Source organism: Lynx rufus, unplaced genomic scaffold, assembly GCF_022079265.1.
Source record: "Lynx rufus isolate CCGP_SWC_20201006 ecotype Redwood Valley unplaced genomic scaffold, mLynRuf1.p SCAF_9, whole genome shotgun sequence".
Taxonomy (NCBI): Eukaryota; Metazoa; Chordata; class Mammalia; order Carnivora; family Felidae; genus Lynx; species Lynx rufus.
In genome coordinates, this window is record NW_025814897.1 from 91,676,032 (window position 1) to 91,696,469 (window position 20,438).

The 20,438-nt window shown below is 36.5% G+C and overlaps 1 pseudogene; it reads left to right on the top strand.

Moving 5' to 3' along the window:
* LOC124506014 (elongation factor 1-alpha 1-like) overlaps window positions 1–15,808 on the top strand; it is a 119,469-nt pseudogene extending 103,661 nt beyond the window's left edge.
* The last annotated feature ends 4,630 nt before the right edge of the window (window positions 15,809–20,438 follow it).

The window sequence follows — 20,438 nt, forward strand, 5'->3', positions numbered from 1 at the left end:
AATTTTATTTCAGTCAACAAACTCAAATATCTTAAAAGCACCTAGACTTAGGGGCACCTGGATAGCTCAGTCGGTTGAGAACCTGACTCTTGATTTTGGCTTAAGCCCCACCCACATCAGTCTCAGCACTGAGCCTGCTTAACATTCTCTCTCCCTCCCTCTGCCTCTCTCCCAGCTAGCTCGCTCGCTTTCTCTCTCTCTCTCTCTCTCTCTCTCTCTGTCTCTGTCTCTCTCAAATAATTAAAATGAAAAAAAATAAAATAAAAAGCAGCTAGACATATACATGAGGATCTTGTGACTGTAATGTCTAACAAATGTCCAAGTGAAAGCCATGGTTGTTTTTTCCAGTCTGACCAGTTTAGGTAGCTTTCTTTCCTTCTCTCAGTCTTGATCCATAGTCCTCCAGAATCCATGATTTTCCATGGTAAGAAAAATCCTCCTAAAAGGATTTTTTAGAATATATGTGGCTATGCTTCTAAAATATATGTTGTTAAAATATAGAGGAAATAGTGGAAGAGTAAAATTCATCCTAGAGAAGTAGTAAGAACGAAAACAACAACACATTTCACACATTTTTGTTACTGCATTTTGTTACACACACTTTGATATCTGCAACTAGCCATCTCAAACTATGAGTTGACAAGCAAGCACAGGCTGAGGGATGGGCTGCAGGTGGGTGAAGGACTAAAAAGGGAATAACATTTGGGGCACTATGAAGCTTACATGTAGGGGTTTTGCCTATTTCCTTCATGGGAACAATCGCAATGTGTGATTATATTTTTTTTCACTTATTGGCTTAATGGCTTGTTGTCCACCAGCCTGCTAGAAATGTTAATGCTCCAGGGGGATAAGGACCACAGTACTTTCTGCACAGGCTGGATCGCAAAGGAAGGCAGTTGGTGAATCATTTCTGAATTCACATCTTTTGAATTCAGCTTATGCTGTGGTATATCTCTCTTAAGATGAAACATATGGGACAGTTTTTCAGCTTCATGGATTTACAAAACTAGTATGAAGATAGCACAGAGTTCTTGCATACCCCACATGCAATTTCCTCTATTACTATCTTACACTAATATGGTAAAATTGTAACAATTAATGAACCAATATTGACACACTGTTGTCAACTAAAGTCCATATTTCATTAAAATTTGCCCAGCTTTCCCTCTTCCTTTTTATGTTCTTGGGATCCCATCCAGGGTAACATATTGCATTAATAGTCATATCTAGTAAGACTCCTTTTGGCTGAGACAGTTGGTCAGACTCCCCTCGACAATTTTGAGGAGTTCTAGTCAGATATTTTGTAGAATATCCTTAAATTTTGGTATGTTTAATGTTTTTTTCATGGTTAGTCTGGAACTATGGGTTTTTGAGGAGGAAGACCACAGAGGTATGTGCCATATTCTTCACATTACATCAAGGGTGCATACTATCAATATAACATATTGGTGCTGATGTTAAACCTGATCACCTGGCTTAAAGTAGTGTTAGTCATGTTTTTCCACTGTTGGTTGTCTCTCTCTCTCTCTTTTTTTTCTTTCTCTTTCCATACTGTAGTCTTTGGAAGGTGGTCACTATACACATCCTGTACTTAAGTAATGGAGAGCTTTGCTTCACCTCCTTAAAAGCAAAGTGTTGGCATAAATTATTCAGAATTTTTCTGCATCAAAGATTGGTCATTATTTACTTCTATATTTAATCATTTATATCTATCAGTATGGACTAATGGATTTTTTTTCTTTACTTTGGGTTTAAATGTCACACACACACACACACACACACACACACACACACACACACACACATATGTATTCTCCCTGTCCTGTCTCTGGAACTTTACATAGGCTTTTGCTTTTGCCTAAATATCTTATGTACCCTCCCCAATAAACATATATTGCTGATTTCTCTGACTTTGGTTTTCACCTCCTCAGAGGTATTATCTTGATTGTAGGATTGCTGAAGAGCCCAAACTTCAAAATGAATTTGAGTATCAAAATTTTAGAGTCAAAATTATTATTTGTGCTCTCTTGCAGTAAGATATGTAGATCTGAAAAAAGTTTGGACCTTTTAGACTAACTGATTTATAGGCTGTGGATAAATTCACAAAGGGCCAAGGGATGCAAATATAATGTAAGCAAATGTTTACTTTTCCAAAATAATTGAATATCAGCAACTAAATGAGTGATATAATTTGTGGTTTTGAAATGCTCTTGTATGTATATAGGCATCCCTAGGATAATAAATAAAAAAGTTTATAAATCACAATTGTTTATATCCAGGAGATAGATCCTTTGGAAATTTAAATGAAACCTTCAGTCGGGGCCATAGAATATAAATATTCTCCAAAAATTTACTTTTCTTGCTGGGAAAAAAAAATTCCCACATTATATTGAATTCTTAGTATAGTTTTAACCAACAACACTCTTGGGATATAATATCATTTTTAGAACCTCAATTGTTTGGCTTTTTTTTCTCTAAACAAGGTATGATTAACATCCTTATACCTACATTTTATGCAAAGCTTATGCCTTTGTTTCAGAATTTTTAAAAATGCAATTTCTTGGGCAAAATATTTATTTATGCTTATGGTCACCATTGCCAAATTTTAAGCCAACAGTTTTCATCCCTATCCACATTGTTGGATAATGTCCTCCACATTGAGCTATGTACTGATCTGAATTCTGAGACTTCAGAGTAAACACATTTTGGGGGTTTCATTCCAGCTTACAATGCTTACTTTCCCTATTTTCTTACCTTGATTGGTCTCCTGACAGGTGTGATGGTACAATTCACTGAGGCCAGTATTGACACCTGACACAAGTTGGGCAAATGAAATTATCAACCTTGGACATTTGGAATTAGGATGAGGAAATTCTAATTTATTTTGGTATAGGTTTTTGAGGAAAGATGGGTAACCTACTTTTACCTGTTATGTATAAGAAGAAGAACAAGGAAAGGTCATGTTCTGGAAGAGATCTTGGAAGCACTGCACAGAGAGAAAGGCAGAGTCAAGTGTTGAAGAGTTCAGCCAATTTTTCAGTTTTCATTTTTAGTTCCTTGCTGAGGTTCTACTGCCATCTTATTGGAATCAGCCCCTAAATCCTTAAACTAAATTCCGCTTTTTTGTTTCTACCTGGTCAAGTTGGTTTGGATACTTGCATCCAGAGAATCCTTTTTTTTTTTTTTTTAATTTATTTCTTCTTCAGAGAATCCCACCTAATATAGGCAACTAGTTCCTCCCATACCTGGACTGAATTTGTAGATTCCAGACCCTCATAAATAACCCAAGACATCTTTGCTTGTGTTTAAAATTCTGCCTTCTGAATATTACTGTGTACTCTTATGTGGTATTTTAAGACATGATTTTTGATCCAGGATGAAGAGCTATTTCTGATTCTCTTTAGTTGCAGTCTCCAGTTGACCTTGTCTTGTCCTTTGCTGCCCTCAGTGACTCCTTCCCCAAGCATTTGTACCTAAAACACACTAGACATGAAAGAGGTCTCCTTTTCACTGTCAAAACAAAGTTGATGTAAATGCAATTGAATTTACATAATAGTAAAGTGCTATAAGAACTCAGATTATTTTTAGGAAAAGAAAAAAAAATGGAGAAAAGAAAAGATATATGACAGAATTCCTGAAAGCAAGAGAACTATGGGAATTAGCTTTTTCCATCAAAGGACTGAAAGTCCTTGACTTTCATGATGTTCTTTTAATTTAATTTTCTTTAATTGAGTCTCTTTTGAGTTTAAAATTGAAAACAACTGATGAGTTTGTTGGTGGATAAATATATGACATTGCAAAGAATATACTGGTATTTATTTAATAATTTGAATTTTTCTATGGTCTAGTTTCATATCGCCAAAAAACAATACAACTATCTATGATAATATTGAAATGCTAATGGAATACCAATTTAGTAACTTAGATGTCATTAGAAGATAATCACCCACGTTTATTTAAAATGCTGTTTATAGGGGCGCTTGAGTGGCTCAGTCAGTTGAGCCTCTGACTTTGGCTCAGGTCATGATCTCAACAGTTCTTGAGCCCCATGCAGGGCTCTGTGCTGACAGCTTGGAGCCTGAAGCCTGCTTTGAATTCTGTGTCTCCCTCTCTCTCTGCCCCTCCCTGCTGACATTCGGTCTCTCTGTCTCTTAAAAAAAAAAAATTAAAAATGCTGTTTATATGTTTACACAGTATTTTATATGGAATTCCTTAGAGAAATTAAATGATTTAATAAAACTAATGGGTCAGTTTCATTAAATGACAAAAATTTCTTGTTCAAACATATTGTATCAGGTGCCCAAGAGTCTCAGCCAATTTTGGAATTTTCCAATATGGAGAGGCTATGTTGTTTAATTAACATGGAAATAAAAATTAATTGACTTGTGGTTTACTTGAAACATTCTAGCCAAATTGATTCCATGACATTTACCTTAAATCCTTTTCCTTTCCCTTCTAATATAAATGCTTGTTGAGGCATTTAGCCACTGAATGACTGTGTATCGTTCCATGCAAAGCACTGTGTTGGTTAATTTAAGGGGGAAAAATCTGAAATCCACTCATCTAAATGCATGTTTATAAACAATGAGAAAATAGAGGAGAAACTGAGGGTTTCCTAAGGAGTCTGCAGATACATGGTTTTAACAGGTAAGAGGAAGAATGACACAGCTGAGGGAAGATGGAGGCATGTTTAGAGTTAGTTTAATGTCTGAAGGAGGGGCACCTTGGTAGGTCAGTCCATTGACTGACTCTTGATTTTGGCTCAGGTCATGATCTGACAGTCACGATATAGAGCCCTGCATTGGGCTCCACACCAGAGCCTGCTTAGGATTCCCTCTCTTCTTCTCTCTCTGCCTATCCCCTGCTCACACACTCTCTCTCTCAAAAATAAATAAAGTATAAAAAAAAAGTATGAATGAGATTTCCAGGTAAAGATATGTGAGGAACTCCTGGTAGGATCAATGTTCCGAATGCAAGAAAATGCAGATAAATCAGGGATGACACCAAAAGCATCCTGTGAGTAATGTGTACAGTGATCACAAGGGATGCAAGAAGGAAAAAAAAAAAATAATGCAGATAAACAGAAATTCTTTCATCCTAAGAACAGTCTGCAATTTATAACTCAAATGTAAATAGATGTTTTAGACTAAGATTTGATAATGTATAAATGGCCCAGCCAAATCTGCCCCACAGCCCACTTTTATAAATAAACTTTCATGGGAGCACAGCACTGACTTAATTTACATATTGTTCATGGCTGGTTTGGCACTATAATGCCAAAGTTGAGTGGTTGCAACAGAGACAAAATGGCCTGCAAAGCTTAAAATATTTATAAACTGGCCTTTTACAGAAAAAGGTTCCTGAGCACTGTCCTAGATTTCTGTGCAAATATTAATGATGGGGTTGGTATTAGCTGTCAAAATAGCTCCAAGATATGCTAAAGTTATGGCACATTGAATTCGCTGGAATAGTATCATAGATCCTTTGGCAAATTTCTTACTTTTTCCACACCTAATGTAAAGAATGATTTAGAAGAAGAATCACATAATTGTACCTAATGCATTCTCAATCCTATTTGAAGCCTGAAAAGATGTCTTCTAAATGAGAGAATGTTGGATTTTTTTTTCTTTCTGGACTTTAGAAATCACAGAAATGCTTTTTTTCCCCCAAGTAGTTATTTTCTGATGTTATTAATTCAAATATAATAAATGAATATGTGAAAAAACATAGCCTCCAGAACTGCTCTCTGTCTCTTCACTCACAGCTTAGATTAAGACTGGTTTTGAACTCTAGATCCTCTAAGGTATAATTTGCACTGGTTGCTTTTACCTACTTTGAAAGTATATCCGTTCCCCAGTGCCATCAACTCTCTTTTATCAGCAATTCTCACATTTCTGAAAGTGTTCATTCTCACCATGTGGCACTGAATCTTATATGTGTATCACATAGTTTGGGGGAAGCTAGCGGTGATGCCCTGGGGTTATTTTCTTTGTGATAGAGAGTTATAACTCTTCAGAGTCCATTTCCAAGGTGAACTTGGCTCCTGTGGTTATCCACCTGCTTCCTTTAGAAGTGCTTCTAAGTCATATGTATGATTGCTTCTGAATACTTCAGAAGACCACTGTGGTTCTGCAAAGAAGGGCTTGAAAACAAAACAAAACAAAACAAAACAAAAAGTGACTGGTAAATCTATTTTTAGAAAATTTAAACACTGCATCTTTAGCAATGGATAGTAACATTAAAGGAAAAAAAAACAAATGAAAGTCAACTACAAATATTTGGGAGTGATGTGATACTAGAGAGAAATCACTCTCTGAGAGCACAATTAAATGATCCCATTGTTTCACAAGATGAATGCTGGCAAAGGTTATTAAGCAAATATTGGAGCAATATACACATCTTCCTCAACTTATGATGGGATTACATCCAATAAATCCATCATAAATTGAAAATATTGTGAACTGAAAATACCCAACCTACCAAGAATCATAGCCTAGCCCAACCCACCTTAAACATGCTCAGAACACTTACATTAGTCTGCAGTTGAGCAAAATGATCTAATACAAAGGCTATTTTATAAAATAGTTTTAACTGTATCATGTAATTTATTGAATCCTATACTGAAAGTGAAAACAGAAGGTTGTATGGGTACAGAACAATAATAAGTATAGTTTTGTTTACCCTCGTGATGCTGCTGCCCTGCATCATGATAGAGTATCACACTGCATATTGGTGTCTGGGGAAAAGTTCAAAATTCAAATACTGAAGTATAGTTTCTACTGAATGTGCATTGATTTCACACCATTGTAACATCAAAAAATCACAAACCATTATAAGTTGGGGACCATTTGTGAATAGTATAATTCTATTAGAAGATATAAATTTTAGCAAAATGAATTCAACAATACATTAAAATTTCATATACCATGATCTAGTGGGATTTATTCCAAAGATGCAAGGGTAGTTCAACCTTTATAAGTCAGTGTCTTATACCACATTAACAAAATGAAAGATAAAAATTAAATGATCATCTCAATAGATGCAGAAAAAAAAATTTGACAAACTTGAACATCCATTTATAATAAAAAAACTCTCAGTGAAGTGGGTACAGAGAGAACTTACATCAACATAATAAAGACCATATATGAGAAGCCCATAGCTAAACATCATACTTGACAGTAAAAAACTGAAAACCTTTCATTCTTGACAATAAAAAGCTGAAAGCCTTCATCTAAAGTCAGGACCACAAGGATGCCCAGTCTTACCAAGTCTTATTCAAGATGGTAATAGAAGTCTTAGCCAGAGCAATTAGACAAGAAAAAATTTGAAAAAATTCAAATTCAAAAGGAAGAAGTAAAACTGTCACTACTTGTTGATGACATTATATTATATTTGGAAAACCCTAAAGACATCATCAAAAAAATTAAAAAAAAATATTAGAAGTTATAAATTCAATGAAGTTGCAGGATACAGAATCAATCCACAAAAATCTGTTGCATTTCTATACACCAATAACAAACTATCTGAAACAGAAATAAAGGAAACAATTCCGGGGGGTGCCTGGGTGGCCCAGTCAATTAAGCATCTGACTCTTGATTTTGGCTCAGGTCATGAGCTCATAGTTTGTGAGATTGAATGCCAAATCAGGCTCTGTGCTATCAGCACAGATTATTACTTGAGATTATCTCTCTCTCTCCTTCTCTTTCTGTCCCTACCCTGTTCGCTCGCTCTCTCTCTCTCTCTCTCCGTCTCTCTAAATAAATAAATAAATATTAAAAAACAGAAACAAAAACAAAAACCAATTCCATGTATGATTACATGCAGGAGGTTAAAATACCTAGGAATGAACTTAACCAAGATGGTAAAAGACCTATATATTGAAACTTCTTTAATGAAAGATATTGAAAACACAAGTAAATGGAAAGATATTTATGCTTATGAATTGGAATGATCACTATTTTTAAAACGTCCATACTATCCAAGGTGATTTACAGATTCAGTGTAGTCCCTATCAAAATTACAGTGACATTTTTCAAAACAATAGATAAGTAATTCTAAATTTGTATAGCAACACACACACACACACACACACACACACACACACACAACCTAAATAGCCAAAGCAATCTTGAGAAAGAACAATACTAGAGGTACCATGGTCCCTGATTTCAAACCATATTACAAAGTTATAGTAATTAAAACAGTATGGTATTGGCATAAAAAGAGACACATAGGTCAACAGAGTAGAATAGAGAGCCTAGAACCAAACCCATGCACATATGGTTAAGTAATTTATGACAAAAGGGCCAAAAATATGTCTTGAGAATGGCCAGGATCCCAATTTTGCTCTCCTAGAAACTTTGCTGTTGATGTCACAAGTGCTCCACATTGATGAAGCTGGTGAGTAGACAACAGAATTTGGAAAATGGGCACTGCCAATATCTACATGCTCTGGAAGCCACTAGTCTGCTGGTACCACAGCAGAGAGGTGGCATCAACCTCCACTTCCATCAGAACTCATGCTTTCTGATGGGTACAACCCAATTCACATTAAGGGACTAGAGAAAAATACAGATTTTTAGCTTAACCACTCTGAACAGGAGAGTAAAATAGAGATTGAAAAAGCCTTTGCAATCATAAAAGACTAAGAAGTTGCTGAAGAAGGAATACGAATGGTACATTTTTATGAGAGAAAAAAAGTTTAATTTTAATTCTCAGTAAAGAAATATAAATTAAAACCAAAATGAATGTGCTGACAGCTCAGAGCTTGGAGCCTGCTTCAGATTCTGTGTCTCCCTCTCTGTCTGCCCCTTCACCGCTCACGCTCTGTCTCTCTGTCTCAAAAATAAATAAACATTTGGGGCGCCTGGGTGGCTCACTCAGTTAATTGTCTGACTTTAGCTCAGGTCATGATCTCACAGTTTGTGAGTTCGAGCCCCACGTTGTTGACAACTTGGAGCCTGGAGCCTGCTTTGGATTCTGTGTCTCCCTCTCTCTCTCTGCCCCTACCCCACTTGTGCTCTGTCCCTCTCTGTTGCTCAAAAATGAATAAATGTAAATAACATAAACAAACAAACAAACATTAACAAAAACAAAATATTTTTCTTCTAATATTTTAGTGATGAGCTCTGAGAAGACTCCAGTGGGATGAAAATTCCCATGCAGCACAAAAGAAGTGCAAATAGATTCAACATATTGGATGGCAATTTGGCAGTAGGGTGTCTAGAGCCTTAGAAATGACCCCATCCTTTAGTAATAGAGTAATCTGCTTCTTGGAATCTAGCTTAGGAAATAACATGTCTCCAATTTATGATCTAGAATATCGGTAACAGAAAAAATAGGCAGCTATTTTTTGTAAGTGTGAAACATAAGAAAATAACTAGTGCCCAAAAGTGAATAGTTAAATAAGTTATATTACTTCTGAATAATTGGTTACAATAAAGCTTTGTAATGACATTGGAAAATGTTCAGGCTAAGTGAAATGAAGTAGGACACAAAAATATTTATAAAATATGGGCCTATTTACACTATTGACAAAGAAAGAAAAAAAGGACATGATTGTCTACTTCTGTTCTCTAACATTTTTATTGACTTTTCATAAATGTCAGCATGAAAAATATAGCATTTTTTTAACTCACCAATATTCCTACCATTGTTCATAGTGTAGCGTTTTATTTATTTATTTAACCATTGATAGTATAATAGATTGGGGAAAAGGAGAGCTTTGTGGACCAATAAAATCTTTAATTGGATTTAAACCAAAGCATTTATTTAATAGGAGATATGAACAGAAACATGAGAAAAGCTAATTCATAATCAGCATAGACCATACTAATTCTCTTCTTTGTTCTCAGACATTGGTGTTTGCAAATCCTACAAGTTACCATCATAGTAAATTGTTACTTGCCTTTTCAAGAAATCACTAGGTGCCATGAACATTTTAGAGAAGCTGTATGATTTTAGTATTTTAATTTTATTTATGAACTTTTCTAGACAGACTAGAGAGGCTTTTCTTTCTCCCCGCCCCAGCTTTATTGAGGTATAATTGATAAATAGAATTATACGATATATTTAAAGTGTACAGTGTGATGATATGACTTGAAACAGTGAAAGGATTCCCACTCACCCCTCAAGTTAACATGTGTTCACCTATTTACAGTTTTTATTTATTTATTTTTTGTGAGGAAATTGAAGTTCTGCTTAGACTTTTCTAGGAATTCTAGCTACTTTTGTAGATCTTTTTTTTTTTTTTCCTTCAAATAGGATACTGGCAAAGTTAGACATGGTGGTAGTAAGAAAAAGAGAAATCACAGAGTCTGAGTGATTTTTCAAAATTACAGTTAGGGTAGGTGGTGTGACTTTCGCCTGTGTCATTCCTGGTACCTTAACTTTGATCTCTTTCTCGAAAAAAGAGAAAATAAAGACACACAGGTCCAAGAATTCAGGAGGACTTCAACTTCCTGAATGCCAGAAAGAATGGTGATTTAGTGACTCCGGTATCAGTGGACTCCATTTGACCAATAGGAGATTCTGATTTGTTGGAGACGGGCATGCTGTATCTGTGTGAACCAGCATCAGAAAATTTATTTTGTCTAACAACATATTTTCATTTATTTTATGGATAAGAGCAGTCATCTCAGAATATATCTTAGTGGTATTGGAAATGTATTTTGTATCTTTGGGTTCTGACTGGCTGAAATGAGCTGGTTACCCAAAGTGGCCCCATCACACATCAGGGTGGGTAGGAAGATTTCCCCTCGTAGTGTGAGTTCTATAACCTCTGCCACAGATTCCTTTGGGGAGTGATAGATACTGGAAACTACGCATAAGAACCAAAGGACAAGCCTATGTTTTTTTAGCAGTGAAATGCAGTGTCACAAGTGGGAATCAGGGCTATAGGTTCTTAGTAGGTCTTTAAAGTGAGTTCTAATGCTGTCCTATGATGAACTCGATAAGCAGACTCAGGGCAAGGGGAGCATGATGGCAGTATCAGTAATTGTAAATATAAGGTCTTGGAGACACTGTTTCCTTTACAAAGAGGTTTAGAATAAAAAAAAAATAGTAGATACTGAGTTTGCAAATGTGTTTTGTCGTGGGGCACATACCTCCGAGGTGTCTCTTGTATTTCTGCACAATTATTTTATCAAGAGGCATTGATAGTTCTGCTCCAAACTATCTTTTCAAAGATGTTTTTATAGCTAACAGCTTTCAAAGACAGAGACAGTATCTCCCTTTGGTGCAGAGGACAGATTTGTTACCTGAAGGGCATGATAAAGATAATGTCTCCCTTTGGAGACAGGTTTGCTAGAAGCTTCCAGAGATCTAGATTTCATAAACTCTGGGTCCCTGGTCCTAAACTGCATCTTCTGCCCTACCCCTGTGGGACTTGGGGGCAAGGAGACCAATGTGGATACGAGGCTCATGCTGCTGGGTCAAGAGTAATAAATACCTTTGCCTTTGACAACACCTGTGAAGCTGTGGCAAGCTGACTGGTTACCTTACATGTAGAGCAAAATTTTAGTCTCAGAAATTTATAGCTTTTAATTTGTGAAGATTGTTTTCTGATTGCAAAAACAGTGTTTTTTTTGTGCAAGGAATTTGAAGTAGAAAAGATATGTAAGAAGAAAAAAAAAAATACATAATCTCCTTACCTAGGGAAGGATAATATTTCGCTTTTAGCACAAATTTTAATATTTATCTATATGTACATATAAGTAATATTATATATACTTGTGATTAGCATAAATTGTATTTTGCCTACTGCTTTTGTCTCCTAAAATTAGGTTGGATATTTCTATGTCATTAAGTTTTTAAACATGATTTTGAATATCTGCTTAATATTCTCTTTTATTATAACTAAACTATTATTTACCTAGTCATTCTCTTTTTGAATATTTAGGTAATTTAGAGCTTTTAGTTATTAAAAATAACAATTCTACGATGAACATCTTTTCATACTCATAGTGTGCTTCTCTTCTTTACATGTAAAAAAAAAAAAAATCCAGGGCTCCTGGATGGTTCAGTCAGTTAAGCATCTGACTTTTGATTTCGGCTCAGGTAATGATCTCACAGTCAGTCATGAGATGGAGCCCTGTGTCAGGCTCTGTGCTGACAGTGCAGAGCCTGGTTGGGATTCTCTCCCCTCTCTCTGTGCCCCCCAGCTCATGTGTGCGCTCTCTCTCTCTCTTTCTCTCTCTCTCAAAATAGATAAGTAAACACTTTTTTTTTTTTAATTGGCAACATAAAACTGCTAGGTCTCAGCAATTTTTCATTTAGTGTTTTTTTCATGTGTGCTTTGGTTCTCTCCGAGCTGAGCCAGAAGTTCTACATAATCAGAATGTGCACAGGAGGTGGTTTCTCTCATCCTTAACCTTATTAGACTCTTAACTGGGTAAATGGCCTTTGTCTTTTACTTCTTTCTCATGCTTTCTTCCAGAAGTTTTGATCTGTTTCATAGATTCCACTGAAGTTATACTTTTTACTTTTCAGTTACTGAGTCACACATCAGGGCATGTGACTCCAATTTCTCTCCATTTCTCTGGCCTCTTCAGCAGATTTCATTTCATCCTTTCAAAATAAAAACACATGGATACAGGGTAGTAGATTTACTTCAGAGTTCTGTCAAAATCTATCTTTAGTTCTTGAGTTAGTGCTTAACATTATTAAATAGCTGTCATTAATAGGTTGATTGTAGCAGATTTTTCTCCTCATGGCTTTGGAAAGGGTAAGTGGCTTCTTATTCTAGAATTAGTGTCATAATGAATGTACTTTACCAAGTCAAATATTCATTCTAGATAATACCATCTTCAGGAAAAAAAACCACCTGGAAAGTACTCTCACTTTGTATACCTGTCTGATGTCTGCCACATTCTTCAAAGTACTTCTGTTCCTTCTCTAAGAGAGTTGAGTTGTTATTTTACTAACTGGTGGTACAATATGATGGCTTAGGTATATACCCTAGAGGTAAAGTTTAGGCTCTAGTGGACAGGATCTAATTGTATAGTTGTATCAAATTCAAAACAATGGTCCCTTTGCCTCCTCCCAAACCAGTATGAAGGACTATAGGGTCATGTGGCTGACATCTCTGGGGGTAGCACACTGCTGTTCCATCAGCCACTTACACATAAAGTTTAAAGTAGATTTCCCTCTCTAACAAGGGATGAGCAGAAAGACAAAGCACCTATTCAGCTTTGCATTTGCATGCTCATAGCTGAAAGGAATATAAATGAAGCAAATAATTCAACGACCACAAAAAGAAGTGAATAAAACTCTTCTCCTGACACCAAAATCATTGTAAAAAAAACCCAGCCTTCTGAAATTTCTGTTTGTAGCTTTGTTAAGAGAGTCTGGGTCCTTTTTCAGGATTCTGGCTCAGGGAAGATAAATAGCAGAATCAAACAATCAAACAAGATAAATAAATAAAAAATAAACAAATGAAAAACTCCTGAGTAAATCATGAAGCTCCAGATTGGGTAAAGCCTTTTTCTCCCAAAGGAATCTTTACTTCCAACATACACTTTACAAATAGAATTTTAAGATTTCTGGCCATTAAAATATAAGGAGCGATGATATTTCATTTTTTTATCCCAACACTCGAAAGACTCTTGCATGTACCAGATTAATGAATAAATGTGAGTTCTGAATCAAGGAATGATGAATGGATGATGGCTGTGTTTTCTTATGAGGATGCAAAATGTAGATGCATATGTCAAAACAAACATTACACTGGGCAAAGTTAAACTGGCAAGGAAGGCTTTATTCAAGAATATTGCAATAGTGGAAAGAGGCCAGAACTCAGTGTGACTCAGTTCCATTGAAACAAAAGTTGCAAGGTTGTGTTCTCTCTCTCTCTCTCTCTCTCTCTCTCTCTGTCTCTCTCTGTCTCTCTCTCTCTCTCTCTCTCTGTTTTTAGCACTAAGGTGAGCTAATACAGATAGAGGAGGTTGACTAATGGAATGTGTCCACCACATTGAATTTTTCCTGAGTTTGCAAATGATTTTCTGTGTGAGTAGCCTTGCTAACTGGCACCCACTGAACCTAGGCTCCTGCTTTCTTAACAGAGATGTGTGATACAGGCTCTAATTTTTCTTGGTGATTACAGGAATTGCTTCCAGATACTTGATAATCTTGGGTCATAAAACTGGCAAGATGATTTAAAAAAAAAAGATTTGCGTATATCTCAAAGGGACAGGGAAATAATTCACAGTTATCAGTTTTCCAAAATAAATGCTCTACAAAAAGGGAAGTTCCTTTGGTCAGGAAGAAGCCTTGAGTTTAGTCAAACTGAGGAGAATGTTAAAAGCCACTTTGTCACATGCATCTTCTTAATTTGATAGAAATTGATTTTGAGGGAAAAATTTCTTCCTGTCCAAATGTATGAGAACTGGTAACTATTTTTGTTATATGAGTATCCTGGGTGGGTCAAATATGAGAATTTCATTACATGCATTCAGTGAGAAATAAAATACAGCTCTTACTTTGTCACAGTGGGTTTGCTGGCAGAACACAGGTGTCATGAAAACCACTTGTAAACCTACACCAAAACGGGAAGGGAAAGGAATCATATCAACATCATTGTCATTAGACATGGAGACTTGGGCAAGTCTACCACTACTGGTCATCTGATCTATAAATGTGGTGGGCTTGACAAACTATCCAAAAATTCAAGAAGGAGGCTGTTGAGGTAAGAAAGGGCTCCTTTGAGCTTGCCTGTGTCTTGGATAAACTGAAAGCTGAATGCAGTATCACCACTGATAGCTCTCTGTGGAAATTCAAGACCGGCAAGTGTTTTGTGACCATCACCGATGCCCCAAGACACAGACACTTTCTATCAAAAATGTGATTACAGGCACCTCTAGGCTGGCTGTGCTGTCCTGATTGTTGCTGCTGGTGTTCGTGAATTTTAAGCCAGTATCTCCAAGAATGGGCAGACCCATGAGCATGCCCTTCTGGCTTACACACTCCGTGTGCAACAACTCATTGTTGGTGTTAACCAAATGGATTGCAGTGAGCCACTCTACTGCCAGAAAATATACAAGGAATTCATTAAGGAAGTCGGCAGCTACGTTAAGAAAATTGGTTACAACCGTCACACAGTAGTATTTGTGCCAGTTTCTGGTTGGAATGGTGACAACATGCTGGAGCTAAGTGCTAACATGCTTTGGTCCAAGGGATAGAAAGTCACCTGTAAGGATGGCAGTGCTAGTGGAACCATGCTGCTTGAAGCTTTGAATTGCATTCTGTCACCAACTCATCCAACTGACAAGCCCTTGTGTCTGCCCCTCCAGGACATCTGCAAAATTGCATTGATATTGTCCCTGTGGGCTGAGTGGACACCGGTGTTCTTAAACCTAGAATGGTGGCCACCTTTATTACAACTGAAGTAAAGTCTGTTGAAAGTAACCATGGAGCTTTGAGTGAGGCTCTTTTGGGGACAGTGTGTGCTTCAGTGTCAAGAATGTATCTGTCGAAGATGTTTATTGTGGCAATGTAGCTGGTGACAGCAAAAATGACCCACCAATGAAGCGGCTGGCTTCATGGCTCAGGTGATTGTCCTGAACTGTCCGGGCCAAATCAGTGCTGGATATGCACCTGTGCCGGGTTGTCCTGCAGCTCACAAATCTTGCATGTTTGCTGAGCTGAAGGAGAAGATTGATCCTCGTTTTTGGAATAAACTGGAAGATGGCCCCAAGTTCTTGAAATCTGGTGATGATGCCATCTTTGACATGGTTCCTGGCAAGCCTATGCATGTTGAGAGCTTCTCTACCTGTCTCCTCTGGGCTGTTTTACTGTTTGTGACATGAGATAGTCACTGTGGGTGTCATCAAAGCAGGGGACAACAAGGCAGCTGGAGCTGGCAAGGGCACCAAGCCTGCCTAAAGAGCTCAGAAGGTTGGATGAATGTTGTCTCCAATATCTGCTACCCCAGGCTTAATCAATGGAGGGAGAAAGGTCTCAGAACTGTTTGTGTCAATTAGCCATTTAAGTTTAAAGTAAAAGACTGTGAACGATCACAATATGTTATAGAGCCTTCAGAAGGAAAGGAGAAGGTTCTGTGGACCATTTGTTTGTGTGTGTGTGTGTGTGTGTGTGTGTGTGTGTGTGTGTGTGGTCATTTTAAGTTATTAGTTTTTAAAATCAGTACCTTTTAATAGAAACAACTTGACGAAAATTCTTGGTCAAGACAGAATCTTGAGACCCATTAAAACAAAAGTTGAATGATAAAAAAAAGACAACTATTAAATAACAAATCACTTATGTGTTATTTAATAGAAAAAGAAGCTTAGTGCATGTGGTATTTCTCTGTCTTTAATCAGCTGGTATTAAATACTAATCCCTTAATCTTTGATTTATTTTTTTTATCCCATCACTTCTGTTGGATGATAGCCACACTGGATTGTAGCCCCCGCTGATTCTCCATGCTACAAAATCTTTCCTCTGATTTGAAGCCTGAGGCATCAGAGGTAAGTGAGAAATGGGTTGTCATTTATGTCAAAACTCCTATCTTTTTCCCTGTTACATTTCACACTTTGTCAGTTCGTGTCTCAGGTCTTCTTGTCATGCATCTTGCATGGCTCTTCTGCTTTTCTCTGTAACAAAAACCAACTTGTTCCTGCATCTTCTTCTTGGCCATAAATGTACATGCTTAACTATGTAGTGGACAGAGGTGAAACTAATATTTTTGATAGTCCTATATTGGTTACGCATTGTGCAGAATATAAGAGAAGTACTTGAAGAACAAATATACTTTGTAAGATTATGGCAGTTCACTGTATGGATGAGACTTCCGTTTGAGTTCTGTAGAATTTTCTATGCACATGTGGAAATAATTAGCATATGGTTTTGTCTTAAAACTGTAATTGAGGGGCGCCTGGGTGGCTCAGTTGGTTGAGCATTTGACTTTGGCTCAGGTCATGATCTCGCAGTTTGTGAGTTCGAGCCCCGTGTCGGGCTCTGTGCTGACAGCTCAGAGCCTGGAGCCTGCTTCAGATTCTGTGTCTCCCTCTCTCTGACCCTCCCCCATTCATGCTCTCTCTCTCTGTCTCAAAAATAAATAAATGTTAAAAAACAAAAAACAAAACAAAACAAAAACCCTGTAATTGATATAGAGGGCGCCTGGGTGGCTCAGCTGGTTGAGTTTCCGACTCTTGATTTCAGCTCAAGTCATGATCTCATTTTTTGTGAGATCAAGCCTCGCATCGGGCTCTGCACTGGCAGCATGGAGCCTGCTTGGGAATATGTCTCTTTTTCTCTCTCTTCCCCTTCCCTGTTCATGTTCTTTCTCTCAAAACTAAAATATAACTTAAAAAAAATTAAACTATAATTGATATAAATTTATAATTATTTTAAAATATAATGAGCACACTTTTAAAATAATTGTTTTAAATTTTTTGTTTGTTTATTTTGAGAGAGAGAGAGAGAGAGAGAGAGACAGAGCATGAGCAGGGGAGGGCCGAAAAAGGGGGAAAGAGAGAATGCAAACAGGCCCCATGCCATCAGTGCAGAGCCAGACGTGGGGCTCAATCTCATGAACCACGAGATCATGACCTGAGTGAAAATCAAGAGCTAGACACTTAACCGATTGAGCAACCCAGGTGCCCCAATGAATACACTTTTAAATTTATGAGATAACATATTGTCAGTGAGCAAAGTTTATTTTTGAAAAGGAAAATTCTAAAGCCTCGGCTTCACCTTCTGTATAATAGAGGTAATGTTTTGATGATACAATGTTGCATTAGAACAGAGTGGATGCCTTGCCCTGGGGCAATGCAAGAGCATATTAGAAACAGACCTAAGATGAAAGTATATAAAGATAAGAATATTTATTTAAATGTCAACTTTTCAAGGTAATATCTTTAAAAAATTAAGAACGTAAGAAGATCTCTAAGAGTAATGCATTGTTTTCAAATGCACTTAAATCATTAGTCAAGTGGCACTGTGTTTATTGCATGATTATGGGTTTCCTCAGAGGAAAAACAGCTTGCCTCCCTCCGATAAAAACATTCCAGGAAGACAATTGCTTCTGGCTTTGTTATAAATAATCCTGTGTTACTTGTCTCTTATAATTCTAAAACACAAGTAATTTTTCTTTAATATAACTACAAACATATAACCTTGATTAAATTGACTTGCATATACAAAGTTGAGCTTTGATATTTTATAGAAAGATTTTAAGGATAGTTCTATGTGGATACTGGAAGCTAATTGGAGATATGCATTACCAACTATAACGTAAGTGGGAATTTTGATGGAGTCATAGGTGATACAAGGTGGTCATAATTTCCTCAGAAGAGAACTGGGTCAGAAGAAATGCATCCCTCCTAACAAAGCTGAAAAGCATCTACCTGATAGGAATTCAAATAAGAACTAAACTATTGTATTACCTCCAAAATCAAATTTCTGTCAAATCACTTACAAACTGAGTTGAAATTAATTAGAATCTTTAATTTGCTCTATAGAAAAATTCATTCAATTTTATTCATTCTTCTACTCAATCAACCAACATAGAAATGAGTTGGAGTTCAAATAGTAGAATTATTATGATATCATCATATGAAGCTAGAGAATTCTAAGTTTGAATTATAGTTCTGTATTCCATAATGTTTTTGTGATAATTAGGTGACAGAATTTATCATCCACTGATAATCTGCTGAGATGTTCTGTTTTTGTTATGAGTAAGTCAAGGCTTGCACGTGACCGAGTGCCTCTAGGATGCAGCTCAGTGTTCAGTATTTCTTATGTTTTCCTAGGTCTCTGGGATCTATTCTACTCTCTGTTGGTACCTGGTATTCCTAGTATTGTGATAACCCTTTATCACTCTCATGCTGTCTTTTGGAACATAGAAATTATGTTATTATCTCCACATCTTGCTAGAGTCATAGGGGAACCTCAATGAGATCTAACCAGGACCATGGAGCCATTCCCACTATGGGGTACTTGCTTCCTTCTCTGGGCTTTACTTGAGAGAGGCAGCAAATATCCCCTGCCTTTGGATTTTAAAAATACTAGTTTCTGTCATTACCTTCCTCTAAGCTTGAATCAGGATGAAAGGGGTATGGGGAAAGTAGATGTAGCTTGGGGGACAGTCCCTTTGTAGAAACCCGTTAGCATTTATTCACTCCATATGTCTTCAAGTCTTAGGAGAAGAACTAGTAGAAGAAGAACTAGTACTTTTTCACTAGTCCTCCAAGTCCTAGTTTAAAGAGCAAAAAATGGAGGAGCAAAACAAATTAATAAATTTGTTTATGACTGTGTCACGTGTAGCACAGAATTAATTCAGGAATCATTTTAACTGCTTAGTTATGAATTATTCATTTAGTGGAAAAATCACTGAAGATCAGGAGATACTGGTTAACTTAATTTCTGCAGCTTGTGATTTATTACAAGTGATTCTTAAAAAATTATTTAACTTCTCAGTAAAAACAGTATCAAGTAAAATTAATTACTACTTTGAGGAATTACTGTAACCTAACATAGTATTATTAATTTCAATAAAAATCCTTTTTTTTTTTGGTTTGTTTATAACAAAACAGAGAGGTTTTAACATCTCTCTCTCTTTAACAAATGGACATCCCACAGTAATTTTCAGTAACTTGCAAAGTTTATTTTTGTGGACCATTCTGAATCTCAGAAGACTTGGCTTTTTGGTACTTGATGAAATGAATTCTTTCAAGTATCAGGTAGTCTTCTCTGGACATTAGGCAGAAACATAAGACATTTGTGTCAGAATAGCCAGGAAAAGGGGCAAGTGAAAGAAAGAAAGAAAGAAAGAAAGAAAGAAAGAAAGAAAGAAAGAAAGAAAGAAAATGAAGAGCGTATACAGAACTCTGGAATAGAAGTTGTCTATGGCATTTTCCCACTCTGCTAGAGGTTCCTTGAAGTTAATTATGCCACCGATTAGATCACCAAGTGTCAGAACAATAATCACTCCCTCACCCCACACCTACTTAATCTACTTTGTTGAACTATATTATCCATACTCACCCACTCCCACTTCTTCATCGAGCCACCTCAAAGGTTGCATCTTTGAACACAAAGAACACGTTACAAAATCAAGGGGTAGCATTAATATTGTTCAGAGTTTCATGTGACAGGATTTTAAATTGACATTCTTCTCATCTCCAACCCCAAAAGAAGCTAACCATCTAGACGTAAATTCTTAAGAATACAGCACACAATTATTTTTAAAACACCTAATACTTTTACATTTCTAATTTTAAAGTGGAAAGATGATTTGCTTCTCAAATATCAAACAGTACGTCTTTCATTTTCTATTTATTGCTACTTGCAGGATTTTAAGATGTGATTCTGACTTGATTTTGAATTCCCAGCCTTCTTTCTTGTTGTCTTCTGCTTGCATTATCATTTTTATGCTATATGATTTATCCCCCGGAGTTCCAAACATACTGCCACACAGAAAAAAAATAGTCAAATCCAAA